Here is a 16075-nt window from a genome sequence, read left to right on the forward strand (position 1 = left end):
GGACCTCATTCCTGCCTCTAGCCATCCAAGTCTACAACTCCTCCGGCGGAGGGTTGATCAATCTTAACATTTCAGACTCTATAAGAATTTAATATTACCATCCTCCACTGACTGTAAATACTTCATGTATTAAAGTAAACTAGGTGCAAGATCACCTAGAGCAATATTTAGTTTATTCACTCTATCTGGCACTAGTGCAATAACTTCAACACTTTACTAGTAGAATTTATTTTCTTTCTTTTTTTGCATTTGACTTAATCCTTTACATAGACACCTTACCACCATTCTCACATTTTCATATGAATTATGACTTTACTTCTATTTGTAATTTACTCCATCTTCTTACAACTGTTAATTTATGGGAGCAACTTCAACAAAACCATTTCCTTGAAGGATCAAGAAAGTATTATAAACATTTTTGGAAAATACCATATATATTCGGGCACTGACCAAGACCTTTATTTAATTTACCTCAACTGTTGGGGTATCTCAGAGGCAGGCCTAGTTTCTGCATTACACAGTTTGTGTAACTCAGAGCTCAAGCACAGCTGAGGCCGGTATCACAAAGCTGGATTCATTCTTATCGAGCTACGTTACCATGGTAACTTACCCTGAACGGCAAACCTGCTTCGGGTCATGGCAACTTTCATTTCACTGGCCCACCGGCCAATCAGCTGTTCGGGACAGAATCACGTGCCCTTTCACTGAAGACCCGATTGAGATTAGAGCCCCAATCGTGAGAAGAGCGTTACAGTATGAACGCATCTTCTGGGAGAAAACCACACAAAGAAGAAGATATTTTAGCCATTTGTTCCCGATGAGCTCAAACTCAGCTCAAAATCAGGATAATTTCATTCAGGCCAACAACTTGATGTATTGATAAGATGTAATTGTGGCCTCAGCTTCCAGCTTTATTGTAGCCCATGTACCACTATAGAATTAAGAAATCCAACTCCCCAGATGAAATAATGTTTTTGTGCTTGGTTTTTATCTGCTCCCACATTCTTTTTAGAGGGGTTACATCTGTGGGACTGAGACTAATTGTCATACACGGGATTCATCTGTGCAGCACAGTGATTGGGATTCATGGCTTCATTAAATGTAAACTAACTGAGACATTGATGTGTAATTTGCGCATTTATGCAATCTGCAGTCCTTTGCCATATGTCTCTGGTGTCTCCTTGATGCAGCCGCGGTGTTTGACTTTTATCGAGACTTCGAGTGACTTTTACTTTTTCTTCTTCATATTTGAGGAGAATCAGTCTTTGCTCATTTTTGCTGGCGGATCAATACTCATGATTGTGATTGGTCTGCTACCTTGGAACCCGCCCTTATACGTGCGCGTTCACCGATTCAGAAAAAGACAAACCTGTTACCTGACAAAGTTACGGAGGTGATAACCAGCGTCGTGATACCGCTTATCCAGATTGTCATTGCTGTGGATAGGTTCAGCTGGATAAGTTGGAGTAATGATGGGTAAATGCTCCCTTCGTGATACAGGCCTCAGTTCATGTTACCATTGGAGATTAAAAGCCCTTTAAGGTTTCAGTGGGCCTAGTGCCTTCATGATCGAAGAGGACTTTTGTTGTGAGACATTTGCAGGAAATGTGCAAAAAAATTCATATGGGATTAAAGGACGATAAAACACACACGTGCACTAGGCCTGAAAGTACTAAAAACAGCAAAAGTGTTGAATTTTCTCTTTAAAAAATTAAAAATATTCTCTAAACTGCTTAATTGGCAGGAACATAGTATGGCAATTTTGCCCTCCTCGCCATCTGCTTTTATTTGAAAACAGACTTTTACTGTAATTGACTGTTTTTGTTTCTGTTTGATTAAATATGGTATAATATATCGTTCAACTTTTTGCTTATTAGATTTCCTTGTGTTTCATTTCCGTCTTGCTTTAAGGAATTTTATGCTCCATTAAAATGTTCTTTAATGTATTCTGATTTGCACTGATGTTTAACGATGCATTGCTTTACAGCTAACGTGACTTGCCTTTCTTCTAATATTTTCTAATACACATCAGTGCATGGGTCACTTTAGTTCAGTAACATAAAATGTTAATAACACATACTGCATCACAGCAAAATGACCACTAACAGGAGAAGGAAATAACGTTGAACATTGTGTGACAATCCAATGTTCTGATGGGAAACTTTGGAATTCGTATGAATGTTACTTAGACATCTAAGCACCTAGACCATATGAGGCACCCCCATCCCATGGCCCCAGCAGGACTGACACACACACAAACGCTTTAGGAACAAAACATGAAGAAGAGCGCATTTGGAGGTCAGGTGTTGACCTGACCTCCAAATCCACTAGATGCCTCAACCCATAGGACCTAAAGGGCCCCCACTAATGGTGCTTTCCATTTGTACTCAAAAGATGGAATTTCCGAGTTGGAATTTTAAACTGGAACGCCCCCTAAAGTTAGATTTTCTACTCAGAAAGTTGTAGAATCCTCACTACGCCCCGAATAGAGATATCAAGATGGCCGCCCTGTGTGTAAACAGTAATTAGAAGTTCCTGTAATATTCCATTTTTTGCCCTTTCAAATTGATTAATATTCATCACTGTAAATAATTCCAAGTTATCTGTTCCATTTACAATTTGTGTATCTTACATAGCCTAAATTTAGTTTACTTTTCTGAAAGCAGCTACGAGGGATGTTTGGTAGCTAGCCTTTAAGTGAAACATGAATTCACAAGTTCATCCAGGTGCTAATTCTAAAGTTAGTAAAAAGTGATGTTTTTTTCCGTAACAGAGAAGTCGTCTAGTGGCGGTTTGATTTGTGAAAGGTCCCGTCTACATGTCCAAACATCCTTGTCAACAAAGACACCGAAATCAAGCTAAAGATCACTGATCACTTCCTCCCTTGTCACTGCATGGTTAATACTAGAAATATGCATCAGCCGCCTTCTTCTGAATACCCTCAACATCTGACATGAAGTTAAATTGCTGTAAAATTATCCCTGGAGTGCTGTCACACTTTTTAGTTTTATAGTGCAGACAAATGAGTCTAATAGTAAAAGCAAGACATTGTGTGAGAGACAGAAAGAGAAAATGTCAAAGACACTCCCAACAATCAAACCACAAGAGGCAATAAGCAGGGCAGTTCGGGGAAACCAGTCTGAAACAACGCTAATAGCTACATGCTCTGCTGTCCTCAAACATCACATCACAATTGGCAGGCCCGAGTATTTTCCGCATGAGACTGTGCAAGACACACAAAACAGGAGTTAAGAAACAGCAGGAAGGGGAGAAGCTCTCAGCTGATGACCGTCTATTAGTTTGTGCTTCCAGTGGAATAAAATACTCCTTTTGATGTGCACCAAAGCAGACAATGTAGGTTCTAGGTATCAAGTCTGTTAATATTTAATTTGTACAAACAACACTTTTTTGATTGACTGCTGGGTATTGTAGCACACCTCCTTGTTTCAGAATCTGTCTGCTGTAAAAGAGTTGCACAAACAAGACGTAATGCATTAATTAGTGGATTTTAGATGTGCTCTGAGGCTGAATTTGGTTTTTGTTTTTTTGTTTTTTTTTGTTTTTTTTGGCACACTAGTTGCATTCCCCCCTGCTACCAATCTTCATCCTAAACTCAAATTTTCCTCTGGCTTCAGCTTCACATTTAGCTTGAAGACATGTCAGTATTATTGACTTTTCCATCTAACTCGAGGCAAGAAAGCAAACAAGCATTCATCCCAAAATGTCAAACCGTTCCTTCCAAAACTGATTATGAACCGAACGTACCATTGGTTTAACTTTCTTGGTGCATGGGGCCCAGACATGTCTGTGGATTATTAAATTAAATTTGCTGTTATCCTCAACAAAGTTTGAGTTGATTGTGAAATGAGAAAAGAGTCCCTCTGGTATTCGTGCTGGCTACGCAACAGAAGCAGAGGGAACGCCAAACAAATTTTAAAACTTCAGAAAGTGACGGCCAAAGACGAAGCTGAAGCCTTTGAGGATAGAACAGTGAATGCTGCAACTTGTTATCCATGTGTTCTCAGTTTTCTGCTACTTAGTACAACTACGCTCCTTTTGCATTGAAGACATCTAAATATGTATTTGGTTAAAGCAGATCTATGTAATGATTTGCTTCATACATCAGCTGGTCGGATGGACAGACTCTCCATGATGTTAACCATTGATTTCCTGCACAGCAGTTTTGAAGCTTTGTGTAGCCTCTCCAGCGTCGCCATTGAAATATTGATGCTTCCAATACCAGGCCTTTATCCTCTTAAATTGATTCCCAGATCAAAATACCAATACCGAGCCCACTGTTCATCTCCCCAGAAGTGTACCATAACGGCTGTGATCGGTCAGAAATGCATTTCCTTGTTCATGTGACTCAGCAGCTTTACTCAGACTCATACACACCGTTTACTCAGATGCCTTTTATACGTTTTGTTCTGGCCAGTTTCCGCCTAGTGTTTTGAGGTGTAATTACATAACAGTATGGACACAGACTAGAGACGGGCTCCATTGGCCTATGAGTAGCCTTATCAGTTGATATGATGCCATCAAATAGCTGCTAGATGTGAGTAGCTATGGCATTTGACTCCTGCAATTTCTTGCTGGATGACTGCTGTGCTTTAAGTGCATTGCTGTTTGTGAATGGAGGCTACAATCTGGGGGGTTAAAGTACGGAAGAAAAAATAAATAAATATATATATATATATATATAAATATATATAAAAAATATCTGGCAGTTTTTTAGCAACTTCTGGGCTGGAAACCATCAGCTGTATCTGGCAACACTGACTGCATGTTTATTTCTGCTGGAATCTGGGCCATTTTAAGATGGAGGTCTTTGGAGATTGACTCGCTTTTGGAGCCAGGGACCATCCAAGAAACGAACTGACACTTCCAAACTGGCTTCACTTTTCTGACCCCTGCAGCTGCTGCTAGGTCAAGCGTTTCTGTGACGATTTCTGGAGTGCTCAACTTTCTGTGTTAAGTTTAAAACACTAAATTCACAGAAGATTATAGCGTGCAAAGTGTATAATATGAAAGACCAACAGAAGAGCATGACTGCAGCTATGGCTCAGTAGGCAGAACGGGTTGTCCATGAGGGTTGACGGTTCGATCCCTGGAATGTGCCACATACCGAAGTGTCCTTGGGCAAGACACTGAACCCCCAGTTGCACCCATTGTGTGGCACTGGTGTGTGAATGTGTGTGTTCTTCTATGAGCGAGTGGGTAGATGTGTATCTAAGAAAAGCAGGAATTAGGAAAAAAGGTAGTACACATCCTCCTAGCTTCATAAGTTTAGTCTCCATCTTTCTGACAACAGTGACTTCAATGAAAAAACGCTGGTTTAGATGATGCCTTCACAAAAACTCAGAAATTCTATATTCATGGCGTTCACATAACAGGTTATGTAAAGGTTATTAAAACTTTTTTGGACCAGTAATTGCTGAGTTTGATAACGTAGAGCTCATTTTTCCCAATTTGTCTTGAATGCAGCATCAACATCAGCTGGATCTCGACCAAGTTTTCCAAGACCGACTCTACTTCTGATTGGCTAGTGATGTTAGTTTGGAGAGGGAAAGCTGCATTACTGTCATTCCATTGGTAGATGAACTCAATTGACTGCTCTAACCTGACAATAACATTTATTTTTTTCCTCTTTTTTGATCGCGATCTAATGCCACACGCCGGAGATCATGATGCTGGAATACTTTAAGCTTTTTGCACAGACGCAGACCCGTTGTCACGGCTGTGGACTTGTCACGCTCCCCTCATTATTTCCACCACACTATATGGTTGATGGCGTGAGCTGGCTGGTTGCTAGGAGATGGCCTGCCAAAACTGTAAAGCTTGTGTAACTATTATGAGGGGCGGATGAGGAGAGTGGTTGGGGGTTGTGGGGGCTGAGTACAATCCATCCTTCATTAACGTCTCCCTCGTGCTTGATCACAGGACGCCCGCTTTGGTATTTAATAGTAAATGGGGGAAAAGACAGCATGCGAGTTGGCCTGTGGGAAATTGGTGTCAGCGACTGAAATTAGCCCATCCGTTGTGAATCTGAACAGAATAATTTGTGGTTGATCACTCCTGCCAGCAGGTTTGTTCCTTGCATAATTTCTTCCCATCTTAGGACACGACGTCAGAGTCATTTGACATTTCTGGGTCACTTCCTCCTGCTGCTGCTGCTGCTGAGGCATTTCATTATTTTTTTTTTAAGGGTTCAGTGTTTAATTGATACATGTAAATGACATGTTTCTATACACAACGTAATAGCACCATGGTTCCCCGGCTGGAATGAGGGACCGGCATTTCGAATTCAGCATCACATTGTGGAGGTAATATGATGTTGCCCCAGGGCACTGTCACCTGTCTCCCCATCTTTCTTTGTCTCCCTGTCTTTGTGCGTCATCCCCCCACCTTCTTCTTCTAAAATACACACATACATAAGCCATCACAACACTCATATACACACACTGACGCCCGTATTGTCTTTGCATCATTAAAAATGCAAACAGGACTTCATCTCAAACTCTACCTGCCAGTCAGGAGCATCCTCAGCGAATCCCCATGCAGGGACACAACACAAACATTCAGACAAAACAGCACACAAAAGGAACCCTTCCTGGCTGTTACGCTGAGGCTGGGCCGGGGGTTTCTGGTCAAATTCTCTCAGTATCACAAATATTTGCAGGGAACTCAGGTTGCAGAGTGAATGGATGAGGTGCAGTAGATGGGAAAGGCAGAGCGAGCGGTTATAGAGAGGAAAGGTCAATCTGTCTTCAAAATGCTCTCCCTCCACAGCGCCAGGTAATCAAAATGCCATTGAAATATTTCGCTGGAAGGAATGAAACAAGTAGAATAAAAGCCTTTTTTTTTCTTTTTTTTTGAGGGTCTAACACAGGGACCTTTACTTAGTGAGCTGCTGTGTATACAATATAAAATCAGGGTTGTGTGGGCTGGCTACATAGTGTGCGGTATTGTAAAACCGGACTTTTCATTTTCCTCCGTGGAGGAAACATCAAAGCAGCACATTACCATTTCAGACAAACTGGGCCAGCTGTAGCCCAAAGGTTAGACGTGTGCTTGTGACCACAGGAGTGTCATTTCAATTTTCGGTACTGGATGGGAATTTTCTGGGCTGCAGAAGGATCCTTTATTACGGTCCTTAACTCTCCATTGTTGCTCTGGATTTACTTTAATTCAAGGCGTAATTACTCCCTGTGCTGCAAACATGGGAGTTTCCAATTTTTCTTTTTTGAAACGCGAATGTAAAATGCTGAACTAGTGCAGACTCCTCTATGAGGAGGAGACACGGAGGCGATGTCAGGTTTAGCAGAGAGAGGATATTCTTGATGCCTCCGAGAACGCCCTGACGCCGACACGTTGAGTCACAATACCCCGTCTCCTGCTTTCAGCTCCAATACCCAAAGTGGGACGCCGACCGGTGCATGTGGAGAGCCCTGCTGTCCAATCCGGTGAAGACGTCTTGACTCAGAGCCGAGTCCATAAACAGATCTCCATCCGGGGAAACTAAAGGTGAATAAAGGCTGAAACGGAGCCGTTATTGCGACTTTTTTCCACCTGTTAGACTTTCAGACCTAAATGTTAATGCTTCATATTCCAAACACATAAAGACGATGCCTCACACATTTGTATATCTGACAAACCACTGACATTGTTTCAAGCCTCTGTCCTCTTATTTATTTATTTATTTGTTCATTTTTCTACCAGTACCTTTATGAGTGCACTGACATTGACGTGTCTGAAAAGCTGCTACGACTCCCCCATGCATCATGCATCACCTGGTATCATGTACGCTCGCTTGTATATTCTTTATAGGCTGCATGTACTGGACGCTTTGCCTTCATGCACTTTATGTGTCTGGTTCATAGACTGCAGAGAAATATGGACAACGTCTCGCCACTTCCTTGCTTTAATCGAACTGATGCTATCGTCCCCGGGATGCAGGCGGCGCCATCTCGCAACTTTGAAGCCTGATCAGAGTGGAGCCGCAGCATCGAAGACCACACTTCCTTTAAACTCACTTGCTTTTTTTGTTTTAATACTACGCTCCACTCTACTTTCACCAGTTACAAATAAATGTATGATTATACACTGTACTTGTTTTCAATTTTTTTTTTACGCTTTATACAGCGGTTGGCATGGCAACTAGTAGTCGGCATTATGCGTGTCAAATAACTGAATAAAAAAAAGTTACTCAAAAAAATCAACATTTTATTAACTACATAAAATAACTGAAACCATTCTTGAAAAAAAAAAAATCTGACAAGACTTTTTTTTATATATTGTTTTGGTTTTGTATCCACTAACATGGAGTGGGTGGAGCTTATGACCTATGCTGCAGCCAGCCACCAGGGGGAGCTCTACTTGCCTTGGCTTCACAAACTGATATTTAAACACTTGTGGCCTAAGATTCACACTTATATAACTTTTTAACTCTGCATAGAAATTATCTGTGTAGATACATTTAGGTTTGGGCCGTTGTTTATTGCTGTGTTTTGAGTTTGGATGAGGAGGAAGGTTTTGCTCCCCTCATCCCCATATCTAGGATAAGTCTGAGATATTTTCCCCCCAGGTTCAGGATATTTTTACCTGCAGATTTTAAAAGTTGAGGTAGGTTGTTTTGTGATTACAGAGTGTATAATTAGGATGTGCAGCTGCAAGTGATTGCTCTCGTTAGCCAACGGCACAGTTTGATCTCGAGCAGTTTTTGGCCAATCCCTCTCTTGATCAACTGGATCAGGGTGGAAAACATGACATTTTGCAAATAGCACGTCATACTGCAGGTGCAGTCCGAGGCTCCAGCTACTGAGCTGCCTAAAAATACTAAATTGAAATTAAATTGTATTAAACCTTTAAACCACCTTTAAACCAGGAGTCTTCAATGTTTTTCAGGCCAAGGACCCACTGTTTTAGAGATTAACTAGGACCCAACACCTATTGGAACCTAATTTGTTCCATATTAAATTCGGGCTGGTGCTATTTATACATTATTATTCTGCATTAATATTAAGCTATTCAAAAAATACACAGGTTCACATATTAATTTTTTCTTTTTTAATTCCTATTTTGTGAGTGACCTACAGTATTTTGGCCTCAGTAGTCAGAGCGAGCTACACTGTTAGCTTCTCTTTTGCTAATATTGCAGCATGCCTCTGGGATTGTACCTGGGGACTGAATAGTCAGCGTGTAATATGTGGCATCGTGATTGGCTGAGCAGCGATAATGTGTGTACAGGAGGCTTAGATTGACAGGTCTAGTGTGGAGTTCTGTGTCAAACGGTGGCTGTTGAGCAGCTCCTGTATCACTGAATGAGTGAAGTGCTTTAAATCTAAACATCCAGTATTTCAATTACCATAACTCACCGATGGACAACATAGAAAGTGTGGCTGAACACTGGGAAGTTGTGCTTTCTGGAAAAAAAAGCTGCCATTACTGTAATGATGACGCACCGCTGCTGTTGGCTGCAGGTTTGGGAGCAACGCAAGCCAGGGAGCTAGTTAGTTATACCCTTGAGATGTCACAAAGGTCTTCCAGACAAAAGCACATCTTCCCAGTGTTCAGTCACACTTTCAATTTTGTCATTGACACAAACTACTGTGGGTTACGGTAAATTAAAATACTGCGTGTTTTAAGGAATCGCTGGTGATCTGTTCAGATTTAAAGGGTTTTAAACTGTCATGGGACACAAAGTCCAACACCAGATTATTGCAATAATGCAACGTTACTGGTTTGTCAATAATAATATAATAATTTAGAGAATTAAAACATGTTGTACTGCTTTCAAACTTGTGTACATTCCTGCATATGTATTTTTCTTCACTCTTATTCATTGAACACTTCCTGTTTGGGTTCACCATCAACACACAAAAATGGAAATGCAGTTTAGACCAACAGCAGCTTCAATATATTAACCGGGATGATGCAATTAATTATAAAAGTTGGCCATCATATTGCTATATGGCGAAATATAGCATGGAAATGATAACCATGCAGCAGAAATCTAATGCAGCCACATCCTTGAAAAGTTTATTATTTGCATCCAGTCTTTTAAAAGTACATCGAGCAAATAGTTTTTTTTTTTTTTTCGAAGCCTCCAAGTGATTTCTGGCTCCAGTTTTCACCGTGGCTCATTTTGCGTCTCTTCTAATGGGTTTCTCGCTGATGAATTCATAACGGACAGTTTAATTTTCAAAATGACGGCGGGTGCTTGTCAGTTTCTGAGGAAGGCCTATATTATCTCCTCGAATACGAAAGGCGACACGAGCGGTTTTCAGTTGAGGGGAGGAACGCGGTGGATTTCTTTTTCCTCCGCTGTGTCAATTTGCAGGAGCCTGGAGGGCGGAGTCGGGTCGTCCGGGAGATTTGTCTCACCTGGTTTGATGACCTGTGTCGCTAATTTAACCTCCTGAGACCCGGTGTCCTCATACAGGGATTTAGGTTTGTTGCAGCTTTTCATTCTGTCATATAGACCCATTGACCTCATGAGAAGACACTTTTGCACAGGTAACGAAGGGTCAATACACTTGTTCATTTATGCTTATTAACTTTTGTAGTTTGATGTGTATGCAACAAATTCACAAGTCCTCGTTTGAGGACGTTGGGATTCCATTGTTTCCAATTCTGCTTTTGCATTAGGATAATGCTTTTTTTAAATATATTTTCAAACACTATGGTGACTTAAATAGTAATATACTGCGAAATAATCCCTGTGTCCACATAATTTATTTCAAAAACTACTTCCAGCTCAAAGATGATGCTTATGTTTTACTTCTTTGTCATTTATCTTTTATTTCGTGATCATGTTTTGAGTTTCTTGTTTTATTTTGTCAAGTTTCTTAGTTTCCTGCCTCTTGTTCCTCCTTGTGTTTCTGTCATGAGGTCTGTCTGTGTCATGTTTTAAGTTTCCTGTTTTATTTTGTTGAGTTTCTTCATTTCCTGTCTGTGGTGTTTCCTCATGTCTGTGATTGCTCATTGGTTTCTCCCCGTGTGATTACCCTGATGTGTCTCACCTGTGTCTTGTTGTCCCTTATCCCTCGTGTGTGTTTATAAGCCCAGCTTCTTTGGTTCCTGCTGTGCTGTTGATTTTATATTGTGTCCCTGTCATGTTGTTGATTTTATTGTATATTTTATTGTGTTGTGACTTATGTTCCATGCCAGAAGTTGCGTCCATGTGTTCCTCTTGTGTGTTTTTTGAACCTTGTAGCCTCGCGAGTTTAGTTTTTGGCGCTTTGTGTTCCCGTTTGTTTTCATTGAAAACCCCTTTTTCCCAGATTCTCTGCCTCCTCATCAACATTTGAGTCCTCTCCTCTTGGGTCCTACTAATCCCAAATACCTAAAGATCTTAATCTGATTTTAAAGAAATTAAGCTGCATTCCAAACAAATGCTTTGGTCCCAGGAAGTTAAACTGGTGTACCCTCCTTCGTCTCGTTCTTGGCACCAGAACGTTTTTTTTTTTTTTCTTGTTGTTGTCCCTACCTTGTATCTCCTGTTTTCTACTCTCTAAAAAAATACAGACTTTATCTTTCTACCTACAGGCTTTCAAACCTTCCCTGCCTCGTCCAAACAAATTTTACTTTCAAGCATTTGTGAAGTCCACTTGACTTGTTAAATCTCCCGACGCCTCCGTACTTGCCAGACGGCTAAAAACTGCTGAAAAACTGACAAACTAATGAGGATATATATTTTCTCGGAGTCAACACCTCTCCTGACTGCGATAAGCTGCTTCCTGCACTCGTCTGCAGGTACCAGACAGTTCGCATCTCGCATCCTGTTCTGTCAAAACGCAACGAATACTTTGTCACTTAATAATCCGGAGATAAACATTTCTGGCATTCACCCGTTTGATTTTATTAATTTATTTTACACCATCTGGCCACCATTCATCTGGACAACACGGAGCAGCCGCCAACAGAATTATATATTAAAATATTAACGTGCAAATGGACTTAATTTACATGAGCACATCTCACCCAAAGTGAAATCTAATGTCTGTTTTTGGGGTGTGGGTGATCAGCATTATAATTAGATGAAAGTCTGAAATTTCAAATCGTCTCAGTGTTAATAACTTCATGAAAGGAGTTAAATTTTAGTGATTACGTTTCAGGCAAACTTTCTCATTCATATTCACGTCTTACTCCAGATTAGGAGTCTATTATTGCGCAAATGCACAAGTCTTTTCTTCCTTTCCAATCTCCCTTCAAGAGTTTGCTTAATTTTATGTCCCGCTCGCATCACAAAGCTGAAAAATAAATGAAAGTGCTTCAGCCTGAGGGGCGCGTCTGTGATATGTGGGCATCCGCATGCATCTATCAATTCAAAGAAAACCATCAATAGTGTACTTCTCTTAATATCTCAAAGATTTTTTTTTTTCTTTTGGCTTTCTCTGGTGGTTGCACACAAAGAAAGCGAGCACACAAAGAGGGCAGGAGTAGTTTGAGTAAGAACACGCTCCCCTTTAGAAACATGATGCCAAAGAAACTACACAGCCAGAACCTGTTGGGTCTCCATCTTGTGCCTTTCACTATAGGACTCCTGCAGGGTCTAGGATAAAGGACAAAAAAAAAAAAGTGTTTCAGAAGCCTGTGCTACACAAAGTACTTTCTATATCGTGCAATTTGGGAAGTAGGTGGTAGTGAAAAATGCTGTTTTTTTCATACTTTTATTGAGTCTTTTTCAATTTCTAAAAGAGAAATTAACACACAAAAAATAACAACAGGCTCAGCGCATGAACAGAGTCACCAGTCCACATCAAACTCTCGATGTTCAGATGAATAAACAGTTGCTATGGAGAACACGCCAGGGGTCTGAAAACCCACATCACACAAACTATGGAATACTTACAGAATTCAAGGCAAAGTAAAGACATAAACCGTCCAATCCAGACAAAGCAGAAAGCCCCCCGTACATATTCAGTTCAACTGAATTCAATGTTATTTATATAGCGTTTACATAGTGTCTCAAGACACTTTACAAAAACTGGCCTGAAACCTCCAGAGCAGCCTGAAGGCAACTGTGGTAGAAAATCTTTTAACAGGAAGAAACCTTGAGCTCATATGGATGAACCCTTCTGCAGAAGGACACAGATAGAGAGAATGGACACAAAGAACAATCATAATATGTGCAATATTATTATATTCTGTCCTCAAGGTTTAAATACTCTTATCATTTCACCACTTAGTTTGTACTGTGTACAATCCTGCGCTATGTCCATTTGCAATTCACTACTTTTTGTTGTACTTTAGGTTTTGTTGTGCAGTCCACTCTTTGTTCTTGTTACTTTTCTGCCCCCATGTATGCTGTTGCAAACTGCAACTTCCCCACTGTGGGACAAGTTTTTCTGTTCTGTTCTAAAAGACGAGCAGGAGAAACAAGATAAACAAACTTCTGAAACTGAAAGAAACACGTAGAATCTAATAATACAAGGTTTAGCTGATGATCTCATGGGACAGTTTGAGAGTATAAGAGGAGTCGTGGGCAGAGTTGGAGAGTTATTCATCCGGGTAGGAGTGGATGTCACTCCATACCCCAAGAAACAGAGACAAACTTTTCCCATCTTGCCATGTAAAGATCCTTTTTTGAGTCTAAGAAGAAAGTCTTTCCATCTTGTGAATTTCTTTAATAATTCTTAGTCACTTTTATCTCCGGTAGGTGGCTCAGATTTCAACCAGTTTCATGTGTTTTTTTTTTTTTTTTTTTTAATTTCTTTGCAGCCAAAGTCATAATTTTCAAACCAGTACATAGAGCAAGAAGTGGCAAAAACCTATTCACATGTGTTCTTCCATTGTTGATTGGTTCAAAGTCTCACCTAACTCCTTTTCCTATCTCTCCTTAATATACTTATTCCCCCTAATGTAATTCCTCTGTACAGTTTTGAAACTATTGATTTGGAGATACCAGAACATGCTTTAGCTATTAGTTCTGTACTTCCTTTAGGTTCTGTTTCTGTCTTTTTCCTCTCAATTCCTCTTAATGATCTTGTTACTGAAAATACTGAAACTGTTCCCGTTTCCCCAGTGTTTGTTTCTCCAGGATATCACAATAATATCACAGCAATTCCATTTTCCATCCTGTATTTAACCTCATGAGACCTGAGCTTTTGTTTGCTCTGCATTTTTAATTTCTCCGAGGTATTTTGAGATTATAAGAACTATAAAAACTAAGCATCATCTATGAACAGGAAGTAGTTTTTGGAAAAGATTAAATGGTTGTGCAAAGACAGAATTGCAAATAATGAATTCCCAATGTCCTCAAACGAGTACTTGCTAATTAGCGAAGCTATAGCCTGTTAGTATTAATAGAGTTTGTTAAATTTGTGTGTTGTATTAAACTAGAAAAATTAATAAGCATAAATAAACAAGTTTCAACTGTAAAATTTGATGTTTTGCACATTTCTGCACTTTTGTCACGTGATCGGCTGCAGAATGAATCCGCTGAAAAGCTCACTGTCATTTTTTTACACCAACTAGGATCTAGTTATGAGGACAAAAGTTTAAATGAAGCAGAAGAAGCTGCAACAAACCTAAAACTTAATGTCCCCATATGAGGACGCAGGGTCTCGGGAGGTTAAATCTTGAATCCTGTCTGTTTGAAGTCTCTGTCGTGAGAAACCCACCATAGCACCTTCAAGGAGCCGTCTGTTTTAAACCATATTGTTGCGTCCATGAACAGAGTCGGTTTTGTCATTATGTGACTTCCTGTGAATCCCTTAAAAGCCTCTCTAGATTACACTCTCTTACAGTTTAACGGGAAGTAATTACGTGGAGGTAAACCAACTGAAAACTGTCTGGATTTCACCCTATAATTAGTGCTAAACTTTGGAGTCCTGTGAGAAATGTGTGGCTTTAGCACTTTTCGGAGTAAGTGTCCCAACATGTGTGTGTCTGTGCGCCTGCTACCCTTTCCTCTTGACTGCTGCGCGCAGGGAAACGGCACCAACTAAAAGCCACAAAGTGGGTTGAACTGAGATATTAAAAGAGAGCTCCAAACCTCGGGAGGTGCGAGTTCAAACAGTAAGCTGGGCCACGACGGACCCGTGTGCAACACGGAGGCAAAATAAAAAGTGCTGTCGAGCGTCTTTGCAAATCCCCCCCCAATGCGTCTTTATTAGGTGAATGGACCAGGCCGGTGATTCTTTCACGCCGCACGTGCGACGGTGGCCTCTAAGTGCTCGTTAGGAATTATTGTGGCTCATGCGGCGCTATCATCGTTAGATCTATAAATAGTATCTTCTGACAAATTGAGGTTGCTCTTATCAGAAAATTGAGATTTCGCAGCTTTGAGGGCGAGATGTGGAGTGACACATCAAAGGGCTTTTGGGCTGGGTTGATCCGGGCGGGGGGCTGATGGCAAAAGGGGGAAAGCACATCTCACTCAGGGAGGAAAAAAAAAAAAGAGATGAAAATGGAGCCAGCCATGCTCTGCCTCGCCGTAAGCTGGTGACAACTGATATGAGTGATGTGAGAAGTTGTCAAAGGGTGTGGCAAGAGCGCATAAATACATAAATTAGAATATATTAATGTTAGCAGATGGGATGAAGTTAGGGACCAGCCTGCTAATCTGCTGATAATCAGCCTCACTCCTCAAAATATGGACACATTTATACAACTGCTGCAGTGGTGGATATTTAAACGGCCCCTGTTAAGGCCTATTGTGGCTTCATCTGTGAAAATGTGGCAATTAAAATGTGAGTGCACTGTCAATGCCCCCTGATGACAAATGGCGTCAGGCATTGAGCGTCTATCAATACCAAGTACACAAAAATTGGACTTGTTCAACTCTGTTGAAGTTAAACTCTGAAGGGGGCACACACAAGGGAGAAAGAAGCAGTACGGTCGATCATTAGTTGGAAGAGCAATGGTCCATCCATGGTGATACCCCACAAAATGCATTCTGGGATACCTGGCTGCAAGTTACCTCTGCCTTGATATAAAAAAAATTCCAGGTATTTGGACTTGACTTTGGTCAGATGTGTACTTTGAATTGGGACAGTGCTTGTGTTTCCAACATGAAGCAAATCAGATGAAAAGTTCTCAAGAAAAGCAAGAGAAATAGCTGCAAATACAC

Source organism: Mugil cephalus, chromosome 6 (genome assembly GCF_022458985.1).
Source record: "Mugil cephalus isolate CIBA_MC_2020 chromosome 6, CIBA_Mcephalus_1.1, whole genome shotgun sequence".
NCBI lineage: Eukaryota > Metazoa > Chordata > Actinopteri > Mugiliformes > Mugilidae > Mugil > Mugil cephalus.